Source organism: Nothoprocta perdicaria, unplaced genomic scaffold (assembly GCF_003342845.1).
Source record: "Nothoprocta perdicaria isolate Ctin4 unplaced genomic scaffold, notPer1 scaffold_0, whole genome shotgun sequence".
NCBI lineage: Eukaryota > Metazoa > Chordata > Aves > Tinamiformes > Tinamidae > Nothoprocta > Nothoprocta perdicaria.
Genome location: NW_020454092.1, coordinates 10,823,097 through 10,847,370, shown reverse-complemented (window position 1 = coordinate 10,847,370; position 24,274 = coordinate 10,823,097). Strand labels below are relative to the sequence as shown.

Below are 24,274 nucleotides of genomic sequence, written 5' to 3'. Positions count from 1 at the left end.
TATCAACAAATCCATCTTCTGTCACATTGATACAATCTCCACATCACTGAAATACAAACATTCACAGGTATTGGAAGAGCAAGAGATTGCTAAGATACTTGCTGAGATTTCTTTGCTGTGAATTAATTTGAGAAATAGAAAGTCCTTCTGATGTGACATGGTATCTGAGAGACATTTACAGCTCAAGAAAACCCTGATTACTTCTTGGCAAATACAAATCTCTCCAAATGTGATGAATCTCGGTTAATTCTTTCACAATTTTTTGCTAAATATGTTTTATTTCCCCCACATTATGTTATCTATTATATTTTCTCTGAAGATAACCAAACTTCTTTTCTTTGGGGAACAAGTGCTCAGCTGTACTTCTCTCCCAGAGGTTAGTTTTACTGATCTCATGCCCTGCTCTGAAGTGCCACTAGGTGTCCGTGTTTGCCACCACACACAGCAAGGTAACTTGCTGTAAGGAATTAACTCTCTCCTCTCCAGGCCGAGCWCTTACGTTTGCCCGGGCCCCATCGCACCCTGTGTGGGCAGGAAGGAGCCGGCTGTACCGTGTCCTGGGCTCCCTGCAAACAGCAGCCCCAGACCCAGCATTTCAACGGGAAGGGCAGAGGATGTTCCAGGGCAGTCACAGCCTTTCTTCAAATCATCAGTTCAATTACTAAAAAATGCATCATTCTTTTTGCTAAAGCAGGGCAGGCGAAATAGCCCTGAAATAGTACAGGGAGAGATGGAAACCCCCTGGCAGTTTGGGACCAGCAAAGCATTTGCCAGGGCTAGGGAGGTCTGCCCCAAGCAGCTCCTCTGCACAAGGGGCCAAGGAGCCCCCATCCCATCCCCACAGGCCTCTGCCAGTCCCTCCCCAATGTGATAAAAGCAGATGCTTCAATCAGGACAACACCTGTGTATGTTATCCCAGACAAGGCATATGTGCTCCACAACTCTCCAGTGCCTTATAGCCCCAAGCTCCTATTATCTCTCACTGATTAGAAACAGCTACTTAATACAATGAGAACTGGAAGTAATCGACACCTCTGGGAGCTGCTCAACACCTGGTGTGATCAAACTCTTCTTCAGCAGRGGAGATATTCACACACCTCCAGCTACAGAAAACTACCTTTGATGTCTGAGGCGGGAAGCTAACCTTGTCTGGGTCTTTTTCTATGTTGCTTGCTCCTCTGCACTGAAACATGGGCCAGGATCTTGCCCCGTGCTCTGACTTGCTGCTGGAGGATCCAGCCCTAGAYGGCCAGGTCCTGATCTGTGCAGCCCTGTGGAGGGCTCCTGCCCAACAGAGCAGCAGCAGAGAGCACTTGGCTTGGAGGCCAAGAACATGTTTGCAGGGAAAGACTCGGCTTTTGCAGGAGGAGTGAAACAGATTAATTTTCTGCAGGTGCAGACGATGGGTGMAAAGTGCTAGCTCAGCTGGGTGCCCAGATTAGTTTTAGGGGTTGCCTGTGGTTACAAAGTGCAAAATGGGAAATTCTTCCTTTTACAAAGTATTTCTCAAGCTTGTTCTGTAAGCATCTTATATACCACCAGATCACATTTACTTACCAAATTAACCCACAGCAAAGTCATCTCTCTAGAAGGATTACATGACACTAATAGGGATAAAATTGGTAAGCCACTTAAGAATAATGCAAATACGTCTGATTCCCGATGGCAGAAATCCTTTCACCTGTGAAGTGTTCCCCCAAGCTACCATACATCCAATTTGTTCTTGGAAGGAAACTTTAAAATCTTGAAAAAGTACATTGAGCCTCTCTCTACTTCTGAATATGCAAACTGGGATGAAGAGGAGCTGCTGGTTTTTTACATGTTACTTTTAGTTTGGAAAGAGAAAGAAAATASAGTGTGTCCTTGAGGTTTTACTTCACAGGTAAATGGTTTCATATTTTARCCTGTGATAAATTCACTTTTATTATTCCTGTGACAAAATCCACCATGACAGCTGTTGGCTGGATATATTTAAAACACCAGTCTAATGTGTGTATTGTACAACAGCATCAGCGAGMAAGATTAAAATAACAATGCAACACACCTTAGCAAAACACAAAACGTAACTAAAAACATCTGATGCAGGGACAAATCTAATGAATTACACAGAACAGAATGTCATTTCTCGTAGCCTTCAAATGAAAAGGGACTAGCAGAAGCAAAGAGCAAAATGCAGCGAGGAAGCAGAGGGGCCCGAAGAGGCTGGGTGCGTGTGCTGTGAGCAGTCAGTGCTGCTCCTCACTGCTCCACAGAAGCGGCTGCAGCAGCAACCGCGGCCAGGAAACTGCCTCGCAGCCTCTGCCTGCACTTGTGCCCGGCCTGGAAGCCTCATTCCATATTCAGTGCATGAATATCCCCACCAGGTGCTAAAGGAGATTAAAGCCGAGCAGGAACGGAGCCTGCTCTATGTTGCCAGTGCCTGCAGGAACTGGGTGTGCAGGGGTTGGAAACTCCAATCTCTACGGCTGGACTTTGCTCTTGGGACTCTGAGCACCCACGCGAGCAGTTCACTTAGGACACCGATCCTGATAAATGGATTTTGTCATGATTTAAGAGTCCATGCAACCTTTTGCTTGGAAACACCTAACCCAGGTGCCTGTCAACCTCAGGAGGGGGAATGATCCCAGATGTGGACATGTCCTAGACATCCATGCTGCTCTAGCACAGGAGCCAGCTAAGCTCCAGGGACGGTACCCTCAGCGCAGGATGATCATGCACTGAGCTGAATCACAGCACGAGTGTGTGGCCACTGCTGCATCTGCTTGGCTTCCAGCTTGTGCCACAGCCAGCAAACACTAACGGCTTATTTATCATTATATTCTAGTCRTAAAAGACCCATTAAGTTACAGGCTGCCCTTCCATCTTGCTAGAATACAACTTAACTAGTATTTAATCCTCTCCAGTGTAAGGGAAGTAGGAATGAATAGCTCTCTAATCGGGCAGGCAGAAATTCGGAGGAGATTGGCCTCCGGAGGATTCCTCAGGCACTTCTTTGCTGGGAAACTAAATAGTTTATCCTGAAAACTGTAACGGATCTCACGCTGGTTCTAAACACAACCCCGAGCGGTGAGAGGCGGAGAACTGGTGACAGTGATGGTGTGGTGGCTGTTGTATCGGTGTAGGTGAATAAATACATAATACCCCAGCGACTGCACCAGCGTTTCAACACGCCGTTTCAGCAGGAGYGCAAAGCGTTGGCGTCCCCTCCAGYGGCACAGGGGCTAAGGGTTCAGCTCTTTCATAACCAAGATGTTGTTAGAAGGACTTGGGAATCGTGCTGCAGCCTGGGGCATGCCAGGGCACGGAGCAGGGAGGACGCTCACCGTGGGGCTCTGCCCTGATGCCGTTTTACCTGTATTCAACAGGACACAGCTGCAGCCAGGGGGTCCCGGTGCTGCCTTGTCCTCTCACACAGCCCTGCGGCAGATGCTGCCTGTCCCTGCGCCCCTGCTGGGTTTGCATTCCCAGGCTGAGGAACCATTTCCTTCCAAGTAGTCCTGTTGCCAGCTGGTGAAGTCAACAAGGCAGTCGTGCTTGGGGTTTCCCTTTGCCAAATATGTGCATATTTTGCTCAGACCCTTCTCAAAATTGGGCAGTAACAGAGAATAGGAGAAAAAGTATCAGKGCATTATATTATTTCTCCCATATTTGTCTTCTTTCGAGTGCTAAAACATGCAGCGAGCTGAAGCTGGCATCCCTTTGTCAAAGCCTAAAATTCACCTGTTGCTGCATGCAGCTATTACAGGGTCATTTGCCTGGCCTAAGGGCTTGCTCCTGCCACAGCTGCTTTGTCAGTGGGGAACACAAAGGTATCCTTTTCTACATTTTTAAGCTATTTAAAAACAGATTACAATGTAAAGAACCAGGCCCAGCCCAATTCATTATGCTGCATTATGTAGTGCCCTCCACTATTAAAACTGCCGGATCATTTGCTCACATTTACATTTCTTTTTTTTCCTCTCCTCCTGAAATGCTTCAGTTTCCCCCGAATATATTTTTCAATCATAAAACCAGAATGTTCAGAAGCTGAATCAAACACGGGCAGCATCTACAGTTCTATGTAAAAATCTATGTATTTCAGGCATGTCAGAAACTYTTTACTGGGTGCCACAGGTCACAAAAGAATATCTGATTTTCACTCAAGAATTGACAGCAGAGGATGAATCTATCAGGCTTAGCAGAGCTGCTTAGAATGTTCAAATACTTAAAAATGTCTCAGAATCATTGCAGAAATCCATGCTGGGTGGTTATTAACTTRTATTCAACAGGCCACAGATCTCTGCTAGTTTAAACAAAGCTTTCTGTGTGGTGCTGTGCTGTGCACTAACACAAATYGGTAGTTTTTTGTTGCTCGAAGGCTTTCTGCCCATCTGCTTTTGGGTGACAGCCAGTTCCAGATAGAATCATTTAGTTACCACTAACCACCTATTGCAAGAGGGTGACAGAAGCAGTAAGAAAAAGAGCAGGATTTGCATCCTTACAAAGAGATTTTTTAGAAGTGAGATACTTAGATGTTGATTCTGTCTGCACTGAAATAAATCCAAAAACTGTCACTAACTGGGGACACCTAGAGTCTAGAAATCCTACTCTCTGCAGGGTTCTTTGTGAAAAATTCAGTAATTTCATAGGATTTTTCCTTTTACTGAGAGATTAGAGAGAGATTAAATCTAAAAGAAGCCTTTGTGAAATCTAAGAACTAGAGAATTGCTTTAGTTTTCACACTTCATAACTGGCTGTGTGTGCAGCCACRGATAACATCATCATAGACAGCACAACTGTGTTCAACTTAGGATTGGAAACTCAATGGAGAATAGCTGGTTCAGCTCGGACAATCTTTCTTGGTCCTCAAGCCCCTCTATTGGTCTTTCATTAAAATAGAAAAGGTGCGTCTCCCTCTTTCTGTTTTGCCTGRCCAGAAGGACTGCTGCTTGAGCCCTTGCTTCATGAAGATATCTCTTTATATTTGAGGAAGTGTCTGGGATCATGGTAAAAGCCCTGTAGCCCAAATGTACCAGCTTTGCTCCTCTCAGTGAGAAAATAACTGAGGTATTTACATGTGCAGTATTCTATAAATCAAAATAAAGTATGTTATTCCACAGCAGGAAGAGGAGACAGTGATGGCACACGGGACATATAAATATGCTAACARAACGTAAATCTGGTGTTATGGTCTCAAATAACATTCACCTTTCAGGCCCAGCATGTCTTGCTAGAGTCCCTATTAAACCGGCTATCTTGGCTGTGTTGGATTTTGGACTCAGGGATATGTTAAGAATCTGCAGAATAGCTTGAATAGAGATATGTGAATTACTTATTTTTCCCGGAAAGTAAGACCAGAAGATAAAAGTGATCAGACTTGTGCCCGACAAGCTGAACAGGAGCACAGACATGTTTGCTCATGCACTGCTCAAGGTTTCCTTACAGCATTTGGCTGGTACCCAAACTCCACTCCCTTTCCCAGAGAAGCCCATGACGGGGCAGACACGTCATCGGCCTCCACACAGTGACACAGAGCAGCGTGACTGGCCCCAAACCATTTGCTACCGGTGTTGTAGAGGATGAGAAGGGGATATGGCTGAAACCCTCCAGGATTCACCTTTTGTTTCATATCCAGAAGAGCTTCTAAACTCACCCGGAGTTAATATAAGTACAAGAAAAGCCTGAAAATCTGACAGTAATGACCAGTTGCTTTCTTTCATATGCCTAGTGTAGTCTGAGCAAAGCAGACAGTCTTGACCTAGGAGGTCAAGGGTTTCCTCAGCCAAAATATGACTCATAAGATCTCAATTCCCAAGATATTGCTAGCGAGTACACAAGATCTGATCGTGTACTCTGAGCAGGGACTTGATGACAGCGCAGACAAAGTGTGCACGGGAAAAGGTTTAGCAGCTGATGAGTTTAAAATAGCAGCAGTGTAGTCTGCATCGCATATGTGGTACCATTTGAGGAAGAGAATTAAATTCTACCAGCAGAAAAAAAAAGAATGTACAGTGGGACAAGCACATGTGCCTCTGCAAAAGGGGAGCACTGCACTCACCCGCCTCAAAATGTGGCCACAGTTTTGAGAAGAAAGGAATCGATTCACCTTCCAGGAGACCTGTTCCTTCTCAAACATTGTTCCCAACCATGTAGGACCCCCACTATTTGGTTATCAGGAGAGAACCTACTGATTCCCTGGTGGTACATTGGCTATCTCTGCTTGTAAATTACATGGAAATTAAAATAGTATCCTGAAGAACCAAGACCAGTGGCTTGGAACTGCCACCAGAGAGACCTTAGAATGATGTTTGTCTTCTTGGGAAAGAAGCAAATGATGCTCACAGGAGAGGATGATGAGGTTGTTCTAGGGACACTCTAGAGCACAGCAAATCTCWGTTTGTGCCACAGGATCAAGTTTGCAGGATATAGACATTCCCAGATTACACGTGGCTGTCTGCACAGTTATGCTCTCTAGTTAGAGAAAGCAATATAATTTCTAATCATATCTGCAACATCCCCCTCACACAGTCAAGTTAAAGGCAGATAGTTCCACAGTTCCAAGACAGGTAGCTGTAGAATTGTTCAAGGTTGTGGGKTTTTTTKTGTGTGTTTTGTTTTCTGTTACAGTCCTGTAACAGTAAAGAGTGATGCATGAAGGCAGGAAAAGGACAGTCTTGCGCTTTCACCTTTCCCTCTGCTGGCAGGAAGGGATCAGGATCCAGTGGCTAAGTCCCATGGTGTATGATACGTGCAAGCCCCATGACATTAGGCGGCCACGTGCTGCACTGTGCTCTGCTTGAGCACCTGCCCTGCTGCYTCTCACAGCACCCACGGCTCAGCGCAGCCCCTCTGCTCTCCTCACGGACCCACCTCAGCTGTGCCGGGGGCTCCTGGAGCCGCCCCTTGCAGGGAGGCTGTGGAGCTGAAGGAGGGTGGCTGCGGAGCTGGTGAAACCAGGAATGTGGCAGCCGGCATTGCCACTTGGTAGCACCCCAGGAAACCACAAGCTCTCCTCCTGCAGGGATATTAGCTCCACAGAATGGGTAAGAATCTGAACAGAGAAACCAAAAATATGATGAAGGATTTAAAGTATCCCCTGATATTTTTTTTTGCCCAAACTCCTGAATTCGGAGAACAGATGTTTTATATAACTCTGGATTTAATTTTAATTGGAAGAGATTATTCAAACTATGTCTAAGCCATACGGTCCTGTACATCTGACTTCCCTCTGCCATTGCTGGAGAGGCTAGCTTGGCATCCCCCTCCTTTTCCAAGTCGTTTCCTTTCTACAGATTTAATAGCTGCTATTTTTCATTTTTATTGTGGGTCCCTAGGTCCCAATACTATAAATAAAGGCCTTAGGCCCAGAATTAACTCAAAGGTGGATTTGGATAAATTGCTCGTAATGATTTTCAGTAGGCTCGGCTAACAGTACGTAAAGGCAAATTCAGGTCCGTGATTACAGCAATGCACGAGCAGAGGCACGAGTCCAGTGAGGGGCACTTCTCCCAAGGCTGTGCAAGTTCTGCTTCAGAAGGAAGCCCAGGTCCTCGGTCCTGACTGGCAGGTTTTGTTGCCCATTTTCCCCTCACAGGTGCTTCACTGCAGGCTGGGAATCTCCAAAGGGATTAGTAAACCCTGTGCACGTTACCACCCCTGCGTGGGTGCCAGGCGGGCCTCGGGCTGGACAAGGAGGCAGAGGGCTGCGCTGCCCCGGGCGCCCACACAACTCGCACGTCTCCCACAGCAGGGCCGGCGGAGGGGCCCTCTGCCAACGCGCTCGGCTCTGCGCGGCGCGTGCGGCTCGTGCCTGTTTCTATCTCATGCGAAACACCCTGTGAATTCTCATCGCTGCGAGCAGCAAAGCTTCTGGTAAAGCCTTCCTGGGGCCTGGGCTGAGGCGTAAGCCCTGCACCCTGCTCGGTCGAGGCGGCTGCAGTTAGTTTGGCTGCAGACAGCCAGGCATCCCCATGAGCCCCCCGCTCTCCCCCAGCTCCTCTCCTACGTCTGCAGTTTACTTGTGGTTGTCCTGAAGTCTCACCACCATGAGGTGCTCCAGCTGAGCACCGGCACTGATCAGCACGGGAGAACACGCTGTTCCTGCTGGAAAGAGGCTCCCTGTGCGAGCTCCCTTCCTAGGGCAGCGCCGGCAGAGCGGTGCATGCAGCAGCTCTGTGAAATGCCACGGAAAGAGGATCTCGGGGGAGAGGAGCGGTTGTGTTCGAGTCCTCCTGTGCCCTGCCCTGTCCGCTGCACCCACTGGGTCTTTTAGCTCGGCTACACCCTTTCCACTCACTGTGCTGGGCGGCAGTGTGGCTCCCAAGGGTTAAACCCTAGAGCTCTCTTTCTCCTCTCCATAATGCTGCTATTTAGTTGACGTGACCTCATTTGCCAAGTGATGTAACAGGGTACGCGACGGAGCCTGGCACGTCTAAGCAGATGTATTCAGCGCACACAGACACYGCATTATGAAACAAAAATACCGCTTAAAACCTGAGCAGCACAAGAGATTACAATGGCCTTCATGCAGATCAGCTTACCTAAAACAGTGTTGAAAGGGCTTTGGCTGCAGTTAYATGCTTCCCTTTTTAAAATGAGAGGCTGTTGCTTGTACTACTGTAATGTAACTCCCCAAAGAACCAGCAGCTGCAGGTTTTGAATTTTATCATTCTTGGCCTCTCTGTTTGATAGAATTGACTGCAGTGTTCTCAGAGGATGCTCCTCCCATTAAATTCTTCTCGTTTAAGTACAATAACAAGACTTTTTTGTTGTTGTTTTAGTTTCTAAGATGGTAATAAATTCTCTTGCAAACAACAATATAAATCTGAAGAGTCTGATAATGGATCTGCCTTGCTTTGCTTCAGATGATAGGAAATGTTCATTGACTTTGCCATTTACATTTGCTGTCATGTCACATTATAAGAGAGGGCTAAATATGGATCAATGAAGTTCAGAACAAACAAGTAAAAGATTGAGGAGACCCTAAAAGAACTTGCTATGTTCATTTATCAAAGGACGAGCAGAATAATAAAGGCTATTGAYAAGCACATGCCTAGCTCCTGCTTCAGTTCTTTCACTGGAGACACTTCAGATAATATACTCAGCCCTTGCAGTTGCTGTTACATGTAAATGGTTCCCTGTTGAATTTGCTTCCTTCTGTTCTTGCTAGGCTCAGTTCAATCAATAAAGAAGCCTCAATGTTGAAAGGCAGATGTCTGTTTACCCACAACACTCATGCATGTGCTCATCTTGTTCCCCCAAACCACAGYTCTCTTTTGCACAGTCAAAGGAAGGTGGTAAGAAATGAACTTCAAATATCCTCAGGCTGTTTAACCAATATAAAATGCAACAGTGCACAAGACTGCAAAATAAAAACAAAAAAAGAATGGGTAGCTAACTGTGACATTTCCAGGAGAGGTCCAAGTGCACATAATAGTTGGTGTTACCATATCCAGGATATCTCTGAAACTATAAGGTACGTCCAGGGCAGTTCAACTGAGAGCTGCTGCTGCTGGAGATTTCATGGGCACCGAAGTGGGACAGAGGCTAAAGCCAGCGAAGTGAATTGACACTTGCTTCTTTTGGGTTTCTTTTGCAGATCCTAGACTAAATCTCTATTGAAGCCTTTTCTGGTAGATATCAAGATATGTGCTCAGGAGACACAAAAGATACATTGGATGCATTTGATTTCTGTTAATAACTGGTAAGTAAAGATAAAATAGATAATAACTAATATAAAAAGAGACTGAATCCACAGCTTAACAGTGGCTCTGAGTCGCTTTGTTTCAGCTGGGCTGCATGCAAGTATATGGAATGAACATTATATTATTTACAGATACTTAAACTGAATAGCCAACAAGACACTTCCTTGGCTGAACATCTCCTTCAGTCATGACATTGTGTACTCTCCATAAATTCTGTTTTGCTAGCTAATTCATTACTTCTTCATTGAATGCTATAAGATTTGGCCATAGGCATCTGTTTCCTTTCATGAAWTGCTAGTGCATTTTGGACAAGAGCAATAATGAAAAAATAATAAGTTAGAATTTTCTCTATCCCAGGGAACACAGTAGCACAACTGCCTCTCCAAACCTCATTAATCCCCATGAAATCTAAAGAAGCAACTGCTGAAGTGCTCTGGTTTCCAGCACAATTCCTAAATGGAGTGAAAACATGCTTAAACTAATAAARAATGAACTTGGCCTTTACTGCCTGAAAAATGATTTTACTGTGGCATCACCAAGCGTGACACTATAATTATGAGCTTGTGGCTCTTTCAATAATGCAGTTCTGCAAAAAATGATGAAAACACGGTGTAAAACATCTTTCATTGTGAGGCTTGGCACACAAGGCCTTCACAGGTAGTGACCCTATTAAGAGTGTGTGTATCATTTATCACAGCCGGTACTATTTCTTTTTCTTCTTATTCCCCTTTTCTATCTCTGCAAAATAAAAATAAAATGTAGGACCATACCATAACTAATGCTTGGATCAAGCCAAGGTGCAGATAAATGCACCCACCTCTGTCCTACATCAAAGGTATTTTAGCGGCAGGATGCACTACCGAGACACGGGAAAAACAAGAAAGTGAAGAGCAGCTGAAAAGCCTCTCTAGACAAYAGCAGAACTATAGAAAACAGCAGGAGCAGCCGACGGCACCAGGATACAGGGCACTTGTTTAAGAGACGGGCAGCTTCCCTGGGTTAGCAGCTAACCTGCTTTAGTGCTTAATAAGGCAAGTACCACTGAGAATGATCAAGTCCTGACTGCTTGTTAAAATGCTCAAGATTTTTTGGGTTTGAAAAGCAAAGAGTGCTCTTTCAGCTGCAGCAGTACACCCTCTCAGACCAATTTCCAGCAAAGCGGACTTGAAAGTGAAGGAAGTGATCGTGACAGAGAGGGGTGTTTTTTTTACATTTTTTTCCTTCTCCCTCTTTCTCTCTTTCTCCCTCTTTCTCTCTTTCTCCCTCTTTCTATTCTCTTTCTATCCACAAATTGCAGAATCAGAAGAGAGTTTTGCCACTGATAATAAAAGTAGAGGGGGAAACGGGCATGTCAGGCTACTCGCTCCCTAAATGTCTCTTTCATCCTTTACCATGAGCTCAGTGCCGTTGATGTATCGCGCACACCAACTGCAGATGTGGATCAGGAGAGCTCGTGTGCATATGTRCCAGCCCATTCAGAAATGAGGAGACTTACTTGAACTGTGAAGTATATTCTTCCTTGAGTCAGGGCTGATAGGAGTACCTGCACTCAGCACAAAACTAGAAGCAGTCCTTCAAAATGAGAAGCATTAATTACTCAGTCTCACAGCTCTGTAGCAGCTATAGAGGTTATTATCTTATGCCTGGAGAGAGGGATGGGGATCAATGAGAAATAAAAGACTTCCTTCCATCCTCCCATCTCCATTTACTCCCTCTGCATCATACTGAGCACACAGTAACTTCTTTATAGAGACCACGCTCACCTCCAGCTGCTCTCAGTAATGATGTCAAAAGAAGCACTTTCAAAACTAGGCCATGCATCTTTCCACGTCTTGGTTTCCTTACCTGTGACGAGCTCTCAGTATTACTACAAGAATGTTTTCCAGACACAAAAGCCCCAGAATAAAATTAAAGGCTAGTACAGAGATTCTAGATCATGCAAAATAACTGCTCCTGTTAGGCTRTTATATTTGAAAACACTGCTGAGGAGTTAAAAAAACAACTGTAGAAAAGCGTACAACATTTTTCAAACTGTTAGAATATATATATATATAAATATAGTTCTTGGAGTTATTTCCAGGGTATTTACACATATTCACCACAACAGCAAYAGTACTAATGCAGTTAACTTTATTACTTTCACGTGAAGGGTGATTTTCATCTCCTACAGAAAATAAAATGTTCATTACTGAGTCTTATTCTTCCACCTCCTTGAAACTTGGCAGTCACTTGATATCATCCATCTCTATTAGGATGCTATGGGTTATCAATTGAACACTCATCTTAATTCATTGGCTACTTGGGAAATCACAGTCCCAGATGGGTCTCTCTCTCGAATGGTTTCCACTGCTCTCTGGCTCTACTTCACACATTTGGCTTCTATTTGTACAGCGAATATCATTTACATTGGCTGACTCCAGTTTCCTTTTCTGTTCACCTATGTCATTTTATGCAATTCTTTTTCTCCCTCTTAAATCCACTTCGTAACCCAACATAACCTGGATCGTCACTCATGTCATTGAATTATAGGTTTCTCCTCTTCTCTTAAAAACTGCATGATAGGAAATGCCTAATATCATTCCTATTGCTTAGCAAAGAAAAAGGCACAGAAATATCATCCACTAGCACAGCCCAGAAATGCAGCTGATCTCAGTTCACATTTTAGCCATGGTAAGAGAATCTGCATCGACTACGGGCACAGCACAAATCTTTCACTGATTTAAAGCCTATTGCAAACAGCTCATCCACACATGGGACTTCACCAGTTCACACAAGCAACRCAGGAAAAGTGGCCTGTTTTTCTCCACTAACACATTTTTCTTGTGAAAAGAAATAAGTTGATTTTTAATTACTAGAACTGGAAAGGTAGTTGTGAATATGGAGAAAACAGAATGAAATGAAAAAAAGACCTATTTTCACTTTGCTAAAAAAGCATTCCCAGTCGACAACAATTAACGCAAAAATATCAGAGTGAAAAAAAAAACAACAGAAAAATGGCAGGAAAACTACCATTCCAAAACGGCTACAGCACTTATAGATGTGGCATGCTAAACACAGGTTAAACCTTCCCCGTTTATAGAAGTTTTCTAGAAAGCTGCTTCAAGGGACGCCAGCAAACCCTCAACTGCGGAGGGAGCCAAGGGGCCRGCGGGCGCTGCGCTCTTCGTCCAGGCTGCTCCCATCGCCTTCCCCACAGAACCCCAAACCGGAGGCTTTTAGGACAACATCCAGCTGCCTGTTCAGTGAATTTCCAGGCGGCTGAAAGCTCCCCCTGCTCACGGTACGAGTCTGCTCCACCTCAGCAAGACTGCCCCGGGACTCGCGCTGTCTATAGGTGCGCCCAAGGCTGCCCACAGGCCGGCATGGCAAACCCTACACGCGACATACCTTCTCYCTGGCTGTTCAACAGGTGTGTGCTGAGCTAACTCGCCCGTCCCCGTGCCAGCGGCGCCCTGACGTCACCGTTACTGGGTTGACAACACGTTTCCATGACAAATGGGAAAACTGATCCGTTATCTGCCCTGAGGGAACTGCAGTGCCCTCTCTCCCCCTCTCCCGTATTGTGCTAGGGGCGCCCATCTTGTTTTTGGCACACGCAACGGGGGGCATTTTTTCTYTTTTTCCTGACTGATTCCAGCTTATCTCCGCTCTGGAAAAGAGAAACCGAGTTGTTTGTTGTTTCTCTCCTAAGCAGAAGGGAGGGTGTCAGCCTCCCCTCCCTGCGACACCACCCAGCGCTGCCAGGCCCAAAGCAGAACAGATAACACGGAAAGAGCACAAACGTTGAAGCAATGGACAAAAACAGTATTAAGTCACTTGATGCTCTTCTGGGCTATAATTTATTACCTCCACTAGCAGGCATGGCCCGTAACAGTTAGCAGACGCCTAAAACATCTCGTTTTTGAACTTTGCAGAAGATTAAAAAGAGGTTTCATACTGTTTAAATAGCAGCTGCAGAATGAAGTAAGGTTTCCTTCCGAATGCGACAGAAATGTTCATCCTAGACTTGCAAAAGGAGGACTGTTTTGTATTCTGTAAATACTGAGGCCGCTCTATTTCTGTGCGGAGGCACCCATGTGGAGACACACACGATAACGTGTCTCCATCTTTATGTGTCTTGGTTTCAGCAGCTGCAAAGGCAGGACTGGCTGCTCTGGAGGGCTTGGTTACAGGGCACTCCAGGCTCACTGCTCACCTCTGAGAGCACAAGGCCGCCAGCTTGGCTCCTCACAGCAGGCTAGTGGGTACACAGGGCCAAATTTCATGAGCCTTATTACTACTATTGCTATTGCAGCAAGAGCGAACCCCTCAGTTCTCCAAAGACTAAGGCCACAGGATTACTAATTAACTGAAGTGGGTGGCTAAATTTCTGATCTGAGGAAGCTAGCATGCAAACTGCTAATTTAAAAACAGGATTAGATTGGAAAACCAACTACTGCTGCCTTTCAGGCTGCACTTATTTCCTCTTTGCTTGGCAGAGCAGATGCTTTCTGAGTTTTTCAGGACTTCCTCATACTTGCAGGTTTTCTCCCACGCACAACCGGGTAACTTCTTTTATGAAGCACAAAGCATCACTATGGAAAAGATTAAAGATTTTGTAAGACCTGCTGCAACAGAAAAAAAAAAGATGGTCTGAAACTTTATGCATTTGTTTTGCGTTTATATTTTTGTCTCCTTAGAATACACAAGACTTTTTTCTAAGCCAGGCTTTTCCTCATACATGTTTCTTCTGCTTTTAGTAACATAAGGTTGTAATATACTGCTCTTGAACAGATGTGATGTTGGAGCCTATCCCGAGGAGCATYGATCAGCTCCAGAGGAAGGCAAGCTCCARGCTCCAGAGGAAGGCAAGCTCCAACCCAACTGTGTTCTCTTGCCTTCGGGGAAGACAGAATATCTTTCTTTTGACTCCTGTTAAGATCGTTTTAAATCCTGCTGCATGACAGCCAGTGAGCACTAATGTGGCATGTAATCTTAAAGAAGTTATTACCGAATATGAAAATATCTAACACTTTTGAAAATACAATCAACGTATTTTATTCATCGTCCCAGTGAGGTTCACAACTCCAAGACCTTCAAACCAGGGCTGGACTTCAAAACACACACGGAACCACAAGCCAGAGCTCAGTCTACTCCTATTAAGCAAAGCGCAGCATATGCTTAACATTAGGGGCATGTGCTTAATGGGCTCATGAAACAAGGCCTGTTTTATGATTCAGCATGAGCAATTTGCAGCTCCGTATCCATCTTCATTAYGACCAGCAACGTGCCCATGAAGTTAGGAGCGGTCGGAGGCAGGAAACAGAGGCCGGGTTTCCCCAGCGGGGTCATCACGCTGAGGGAAGGCTGCAAGCAGCACCGTTCAGGACAAGAACCCCCTGGTGACCAGCGCCTCTTAAGGCGCTCGATTTACAGCCACAGACCGGGCGAGGGAAAAAGAGCCCAGCTAATTAAGCACCGCCGTCATTTAGCACGACACTCTATGCAGGAACGAAACCCACAGATGTTCTCACTACAAACTCGCAATAACTTCCCCACTCCCAGCAGGTATCAACGCTCCCGACTCCGAGCACACGCTGCCTGCACATATTTTTATTTAATTACCACCATCTTCAGAAATTTGCTCTGTGGTGCTTGGAGCGGAGCCATTAATCTGCAGTAATCTTTTTGAGCGACAATTTCAACTTTCGTGAGCCTGGGAGCCCTCTCTAAGCAGGGCCTGGAGAGGCTGCGAGCTGCGTTTTATGTGAGGCAGTCGTCATGGAAACGGGACGGAGACAGCAGAACCCAAACAACAATCGAGCATCGAAGAATTACAAGCGCAGGGAAAATTCAGAGCTAGGTTCTCTATGGGAGCCACAGGCTGTCCAAGCTGCAAATTTTAAAGCTTAGAGAGGCTGGATATTATTATAAGCTCTCTTGGGGATGGCTGTATTCCAGGAATGCATTACCACTGATCTGTCCCCATTATAATCCATCTWGCGCACCAAAAATGACATGTTTGTGGGGCGGCGGAAAAGCCATCTGAAAAGGAACAACTGCACATCTCTGCATTTGGGAGAGGAAAAAGGGAGGGGGGGAAAAGGTTATAATCAAAACTATATTTCAATAGCAAGCCTGTCTGTTGTAAAAATAATAATGGTCTTGGCTATCTGCTTGTTGTGAAATAATGAACCTCCTGCACCTTTATAATATTATTGCAGGCGTTCTATAGAGCACCCTAATAAAAATGGATGGCTAACTAAATGAGAAAAGGCTGCTGCGTTGTTTTACAGGGCAATAATCCAGTTCCATAAGCTGTAAACCCCAAACCAAAGAGTTTATCCCAAGAACATAACACATCTTTACTGTTATTGTTACTCTGTTGCTCTCACAGATGTGTTTTTGAAATGATTAAAATCTTAAAAGTTAGCGAGAGAGCAGAGTACAATTATGTCTCAAGCAGTGCTGAGTGCCCCAGACTGTTAGGAACCTGAACAAAGGAAGATGCCTTCTTTACATCCACACGGACTGATTTGCTTCCTAAAGATGGGATCATACAGATATGAAAGCTAGAGAAATCCAGCAGAAGGCAACTCAATTCTAACTCTACCTCTTTCCAGTGCTTAAATTAGACCATCTCCTACATCCCTTCTCATCTTGGAAACAGCATTTGGGACAGTCACTTTCTTTTCAAGAGATGGGAAACACTCAGTTTGGATCAGCACTGCAATAGCTGCAACAGCCTTTGGCGAGATCTCCAATCTCCTCAACACCCTTTCCAACCCCTGTGCCTACAAGTGTGGCTGATGGTCCTCGCTCCAGGACAGTTTCCCTGAATTAGAGCCCCTCCTGTCTGCCCACGCCAAGGCTACCAAGCTGTTCAGATCAGTCGGTACCAGTAGCCTGTTCTCGCTGTCCCTGGCTCCTCACCCAGCTGCAGCCCCCGGCTGCGTGACTGTCATTTTCCCACTTTCCGGAGCACAGAGATGTGGACAATGTGAAAGGAAATCTTATTTTCTTTGGAAACTAAGTTAAAAAACCTCACCTATCACAAGGTGAATCCCTTAAGGATTTCTCTACAAATTGACTGCCTTACAATAATTTTATTTTTATCYGTATCTGTCAACTAGCTATTTTCATGCTATTTTTATTTTCTATAGTTCTACTTCGATAAGTAGAAGTGAAACACTGAGACATTAATTTCTCTATCAGCTGTACCACAATTTCATTAAAAAAAACACTAGCTTAATTTATTTTCTATAAATAGATCCCAAGTGGCATCACTTTCATGAATCTGAATTAACCTACCATTAGCTCAAGTTCTATATTAGTAATTTTGTTGTTACTCATGGAATCAATATACCAGGTTTGCAAATCTGCTTTATTAACTAAAAATGCTGTGTAGCAGATTCTAAGAAGTGCAAGTTCTTCACCACGCCACAGGTGGAGTAAGGAGATTTGTCACTCAGTATTTTTCACTATTTCAATTTTTAGGTCAAATGCAGACCTCAAAACCTTTTCAGGATCATTTGCTTATATCTTGTGCCAGAATACGGATACCCATTGCTATTTCATTAAAAACTACATGAATTTTGACAACTCCAAGTTAGACAATTCTTCCAATATAAGAAATTTGACTATGGAAACTCACACAGAAGTTGGAAAGCATTTTCTCTAATGCATATGATACGGAGCATATTTGTGAATGCAGCTCCCTTGTCCCATTGCTGCTGGGCAGATCCAGACACTTTCAAAGCTGTCTTGGAAGGGAAATCAAGGAACAACGGGGCATGCCGGCTGAACTGTGAACCCTGCAGGCAGCAAATGACTCACAGTCCATACRAAACGCAGTTGCTCAATACAAGTGTATATGTGCACGAGCACGTGCATGTCTGCTCACTGCAGCCAAGTCTCGTTATTGCTTCCATTTTCCGAGCAGTGTTAGGCACAACCTCCCCAACCTTTGGGACTGAATGGTACTATCAGTGATTGCTCAGCAAGGGCATCTTTTATAGCTGCAGGCTATGTGACTTCCAGTTATGCACTGCCTATAATGCAAGACAGCCCGTCTTAACAGCTTATTTTATTTTATCTAGCTCTGATGCAGTGTTTGGCTTTGCTGTGCTATTGTATGTGCGTTAAGATGTTTGGAGACATTTCTTGTCCAATCCACTCCGGGCTGCCTCTGCAGTTATAACAACGCATGATCTWGGACAGTTCGGCGTGTGATTAACAGCTGCTCAGATTGCTTTGGCAGTTTTAGCATATGCTAATTGGGCTAACAAGGTACTAAGTGCTCCAAGGTGTTATGGATGTGTTGTAAAATCAAAAGCTCCACTGTAAAATTCATTCATTGCTCATGGTCTGTAATTTGCTGGCAATTAGACCGCTCCATATAACAACATTGCAATGGCTTCTCCGCCTCTGCTCTGAAAGACATTAGCACAAAAGCACAAAATGCCTCCTTACGTGGTATTGCCTCCTTTTGAGACAAAGATTCTCAGTCAGCAAAGTCCCTGCTACCTTTGGAGAGTGTCAGATTCCTCTCCAGCTGCATCTGGTCAATGGGGTTGTGCTGGGCCCCTTCCCATGGGTCTCCAGCAGTCTCCCCTTAGGTGAGCAAGGCACGTTTGGCCACCTGATCCCCACTAATGCAAGAGTCTTATTGAACACCAAAGCTCCAGTTAACATGATGTCTGCTGTATTTTAAGTCAACAAAATAAAATAAACCATAGATCTTAGCCCGATTACACRTTGTGTCATAAAATTCCTGCCTGCAGCTATAACTGAGCTGTACTGGGTCACTAAGCAAGCCATTTACAGGACTGCAGGCATCCTGAAGACACAGATATTATTATATCCAGGACGGGAGGAATTATAAGGAGCTGGAGGAAAAACCTATACACATTTTTATATGATTAAGAGAATATAGGCTAAAGATACATAATTGCAGCAGGCTATACTCGTCTATTAGAGAAGATGGCTGATATAGATTGGTATAGATAGATCAAATCAAATAGATTTGTATAATTATGGTCTTCCAGAAAGTTGCTCAATGCTTTCTATAGCCCAAATTGCTATCCATGGGGTGGCCTATTGATTTTGATGGACTATGCTCAACTGCACCGGAACTGAGTCAGCCAGATAGGACCAGATTTTGCTCTGCCACACTGGACTGAATTGAGAAAAATTTCTTTGAAAGCAGAGGTTTAACAGGAAGGGAGATTCTGCCTCTCTGAATATTTACAGGGATAAATAAATCACTAGATGAAATTATATGTAGATGACAGGATTAAAGCGCTTTGAGGAATAATCAGGTATAAGGAGCATCAATGAACAGAGATCCTGGCAGCAGAGGGGTCTGGCCTCATATTGTAGCTGCACAGATTCGTAAGCACAGGAAGGTTCACTGTTTTCTTCAAAAACTGAAGATGGAGTGAAAAAGTGTACAGAATGTAGCAGACAGCGGTATAATACACGAATATCACAGTTCAGGTAAGGAGATGAACACCCATTCAAGAATACACYCTCATGAAATAAGAACACATTTTAGCAGAAATTCAAGATTATTGCACGGACGATTATTTGGTTCCAAGGAACAGCTCTGCCTGTAAATGGTAGCAATTTTTATGCAATTAACACCCTTCCTTCAATGGAAATAGGGGTGGCAGCAGGAAGGAAATGTTTAATCTTTAGATCTAAAAACACCACTCTCCCTAGCTTCACTAAAAGACCAGTCTTGGCTCATAGCCAGGGACAGGCTCATTAAACTCTCCGATTTCAGGAGTGATGGTTCAAAGCAATATCCTGCTTGAGAGGGGGGCCAAACTCACATCCCTCTGAAGTCAATCTCCATGTGCTTAAACGGGGCAGGATTTGGCCTGGACACATACGGAGGCCGTTTCCCAAAGCGAGGGGGGGAAGGCGCAGGCATGATAGGCTGCCGAAACCCCCACAACTCACACATCCACTCTGACACAACACTTTTCATGAGCACCTTCTGTATTTGTTACACTGCAATCAACTAGAAAACATCCAGATTTCTGCACCGAAAAGATAACCGTGACCAGTCAGACAAGAGAAACCCGCTGCCCCTCATCAGCAGCTGCAGTAATCGCTTGTTTTACACAGCCCATTCGCTGGCTCTAACCTGGCCACACAAAGTCAATCCCTTGGTGCACAGATCGCAGCCTCACAGAGCCTGGAAACTCGTGTTTAATTCCCATTGATTTCAGAGGATATGAACACACACGTGCCCAGCACTGAGCCTCTACAGTGCTGAATCAAGGCCACGGGTGCCTCCACCTGCTGCTCTTGAGCTCCATACGTGACTGAATAGTTCAAATGCTGCCCTACACAGTGAGCAGAGGGCTCATGAGCCAGGTCCCATATCCCATATCCACGTGGTGCTTCCAGCAGCTTCTTCCCTCCTGCTCAGCCCCTGCAACGCACAACCGGGCTGCACCATGGGAATAGCTGCAGCTGGATAATCTAACCCTCCTAACCCTTTGGGCTCCAGCAGCTGAAAGAAACACATGGAGCTTCTTTAATCATAAAAGGACACCTTACTGTAGGAGTAAACAGATAAAACTTTGTCACGCAGACTCAAACATGATGCTAGAAATAAGAAAAACATAAATAAGAAAAACGTGGTAGCAAATACTTAAACCTAATGACAAGATTCTCTTTTTTTAAAAAATCAATATATTAATCTCCGCTGCTATACTTTCTAACAACATGAATGACAGATTCAAAGAGCTTCTGGGCAGCTACAAGCTGCTTTTGCATTTGAAAAAAAAAAAAAAAAAACTATTAAATTGGCATTTTTAAAGGCTTGTCCCCTCTTTGCATGTTTTGATTCCTACAGCACATTTCATCTGTACCCTGGCATTCAGCCCCTGGAGACACTTTCTTTCTTCTTTTTTCCCCAAATAAAAAATGATTCCAGACACAAAACAAGACCCTTGCTACACTGACAGACCTCTGGTTAAAGCTACAAAGTACTGAACCGAAGCTTGCTCAATTCTTTCTTGAGAACATAAATCACCCAGAAAAAAAGGAGAACACAGATGGGGATTCTCTCCCAGGACTCCTCAGTAGCCTCGTGGTGGCTGGCGCTATGTGTGACGAGAAGCCATTTGCTATTCGTGCAGGGAAATGCAGGTGAGGAGCTTGGCTTCCTCTCCTCGTAAGAAATTCTGTTTTGAAGAGACAATTTCAGTCTGTACTTAAAGTGGAATCTCAAAGAGAGGGGCTCGGTATCTATCATTTACTATATCAAATACAGCCTAGTTCACTGCCTGCTTCCTTGTAACAAAGCAAAACAAAAAAGCTGTTCCTAAACCTCTGTGTACAGTTCATACTGTGCAGTTCATGTGCTGTACCTCCCATCACGATGCCAGGTGTCCCACCAGTCACTGCAGGCTCAACAGAAACGCTCTCTGCTGCTTGCTGGCCTCGCTGCTCTCTTCTTCTGCTTCTTCCACAGCTGMTCGTTACAGAAGCAAGCCCCCCTAGCAAGCCTCATTACAGAACCCTGAATCACTCCTTAATAAAAATTGGGATTTAAATTAAATTCAGCTTGCTTGCTGCTAAAATAGGATGCCGAGTAGAAGTGCTACGTTGAAATCCCAGCCTGGGACTACTATGACCTTGGGAAAATATGCATTTGGATTCAGAAATGGTATTATGGCTCATCTTCAGCTTATAAATGGATTGCTCTTAAAAAAAAGAAAAAGTACTTCTAACATTCCTTGAACAAATAATTTTAATCTATTTCCATGTTTGGTCTTTGTCTGATGGCCAGATCTCATCTTCCAAACAGAAATTCACMCCCTATCCATGAAGGTTTTGTCCAATCTGAGTTCAAATAATGATGGCAGGTGACATTGGACAATTAGTTAAGACTCAATTGAGAGCAGGGAAGATACACAAAAAATACATTTTGAATCACAGTACCATAAAAATATTAGAAAAATCTGAAAAAAATGCTATCCATTGATCTCCAAGACTGCCCAATGGCAGGAAGTAGGACTAGGAAGAGAGGTTTTCTCACCCCTGTAGCCAAGGACAGCAGCGTAAATGATGGCAAATCACCTCCCTATGACCCAGTTATCTCAGCCATAAAATGATCCCGACTGCTCTGCAGTAGAATTTGAGATCTATGAATAAAGAATATGAGATAGATGTGCCATGTAGGTAAGAATAGTTGTTCTTTTACTGCCTGCCTGTGTGCTTATTAAAATCAGGATTTACCCTCTAAATAGAACCAACTCTCTGCTTTTATTAATGACAATATGATAAAGGTAAAAACTGATCCTAATTTTGCCATATTTCAGGAGTCGCTTAATACTCACTTCATGGCCAATGGCTGCCATGATTTTGTTTCATTTTCCCCATTCATACAGATGGTGCCTTGGGATGTTCAGAATTGCTCTTTTATTGCCTCCCATCAAGAGTTTAGCTTAAGAATTTAAGCTCAATTTTCATTGCCAAAACCATTTCCCTTTCTTCAGCACAAAGAAATTTAGTAAAAGAGACCTGATCTGTTGTGAGAAAAGAGAAAAGCATTTGCAAGGACTGTTGTTCCAGCCTTTGGTAATGGTCTTTTCTACTGTTTTACATGAGGCGAATTACTTCCATTAAYGGTGCTTGCAAATCCCCGGGCACTGAGACATTAGCATCCCTCACGCTTGTCACTGAAATTAAAGGAGACAACTAAAACACTACAGAGCTGTTTTATCAATCACTTATCCTCTTARATCAGTTATTTTTACTCTTTATGCAGGGGTAGGGAATGTATTGGATAATACAGAGAAGCAGAATGGAAAGTCCTGATTCATGAGGAGCATTGGGGTACTGTGACAGAGCTACATCTTACCAGCCATGACCCAGCCTCACAGGGCCACATGTGAGCAAGGGAGTAGGGCAGGCCCAAAGCTAACTGGTCAGGCCCCCCTCAGATCCAGATCATAAAATAAAATCATAGAATTGTAGAATCATAGAATGCTTAAGGTTGGAAGGGACCTCCAGAGGTCATCTAGTCCAACCTCCCATCATGGCACTGAGACCACCCTWGGAAGTCAATCCATAGATCATAGTTAAGATCAGGGCTGAGCTTAAAGAGAGCTCCTGGGTGGTTGGCAGGGTTGGGAGAGGTCCAAGTGAGCCTGGTTGGGAGCAGTGGGCCCTAAGTAGGGCCTATTAAGGCAGTAGGGCCCTGGCAGTTACCGCCCTCCTCCTCTCCAGACAAAGGCCAGGTTTGCTGAGAGCCCCTGCTCACCGCCTTATTTCAACCCCATCCTGGCCCTGCCGAGTCACGCTGCTCCTCCTCTCTCAGAAGACTTGAAACCAGCAAAAGCAAAAGGCTTTGTGTATTTGTTTAAAAGACTTCCCTTTTGGCTCAGCAACTAAATGCTTTCACTTGAACCTCTCTTAGATTTCAGCTGCGAAGGGAGAGAGGATGCAAGTGGTGCTTGTTCAGCCATTGCAACAAAATCCAGAAGACGAATCACGAACATCGGCCCGTAGCTCCCAGGCCGTGTACGTGTCAGCAACGGGGAGGGTGCTCAGTAGCTGAATCTGCTATTGGGGACGTATAGGGTGGCAGCGATGGGGTACAGCCACCCTTCACACTGCCCTGGCAGCCTGCACATCAGATGAGCCAGCAGTTGTGAAGGCAAAGGCCGGGCAGCTGAATGCCTCTTATTCTACAACTAGCAACAGATACACAWCACTGCACCTTTCTGAAGAGAAGCAGTTAAACTCACAGGAAAATCAGCTCTCACTGCACTATCTGCAGCAAGCTATAAAGTTCAAGTTCCTCTGTGTATTTCCATTTACTTTCATCTCTCTATATAAATGTGGCACTTCCAACTGATGCTTTAACAACTCCAAGTCAGGTTTTACAGCAACATCACAAGCTCTGGCCAAGGAAAGTGTTCTTTCCCTTGGGCAGACCCCCTGCTGCCCCTGAATCCTCAGGATCACACAGTAAGTATTAACACTGGAAAAYTTTTAGAAGTAATAAGGCCAACTGAGGCTTGAGACCTGTGGGACACTGCTGGTTCCCACCSTCATTTCTTCTTGCAGCCTCTGCAAGCTGAGAAGGCTCAGCACCTTGAGAGACTGTGCCCTGAAGACACCACAACAAACCCAACGGCTTCTTGTGAAAATAAATAACCACCAGCCGACACACAGCTTTCCTCCAAAGGGTGGAAAATATGCATGTGTGGTCCAGCCATGTTCTTTCAATAATTGTTTATTTGCAAGCAGGGTCAGGAAGTGGTGCTGTARTGTCAGGAAAAACGAACCCATGGAGAAAAGGAGCTGTGGAGTTGTGCCATACGTTTCACACCCATCTGTTTCTCGCCCACACACACATTTGAGGAGGGTGATTCTGATTTTGATTGTTGGCGGTTTCTAAAGTAATGTTAAGATCCAAGCAGCAAAAAATAAAGTTGACCTGAATAGCAGCAGCATGTGATTCTGGAAACCCAAGCCTGGGTGTCTCCCTCTTGGTTGTGTGTTGCTGGTAGCAAGACATGTGACAGGAGGCACTTGGTTTACAAGATGGTGAGAATGAGGACTCCAAAGTAAGTGTCTCTTGT

At 44.6% G+C, this 24,274-nt stretch overlaps 1 protein-coding gene across 1 annotated transcript in view; it reads right to left on the bottom strand.

The window, feature by feature from the left end:
* Positions 1 to 24,274, bottom strand: part of KALRN (kalirin RhoGEF kinase) — a 464,489-nt gene that overhangs the window by 86,963 nt on the left and 353,252 nt on the right. The window lies entirely within an intron of this gene.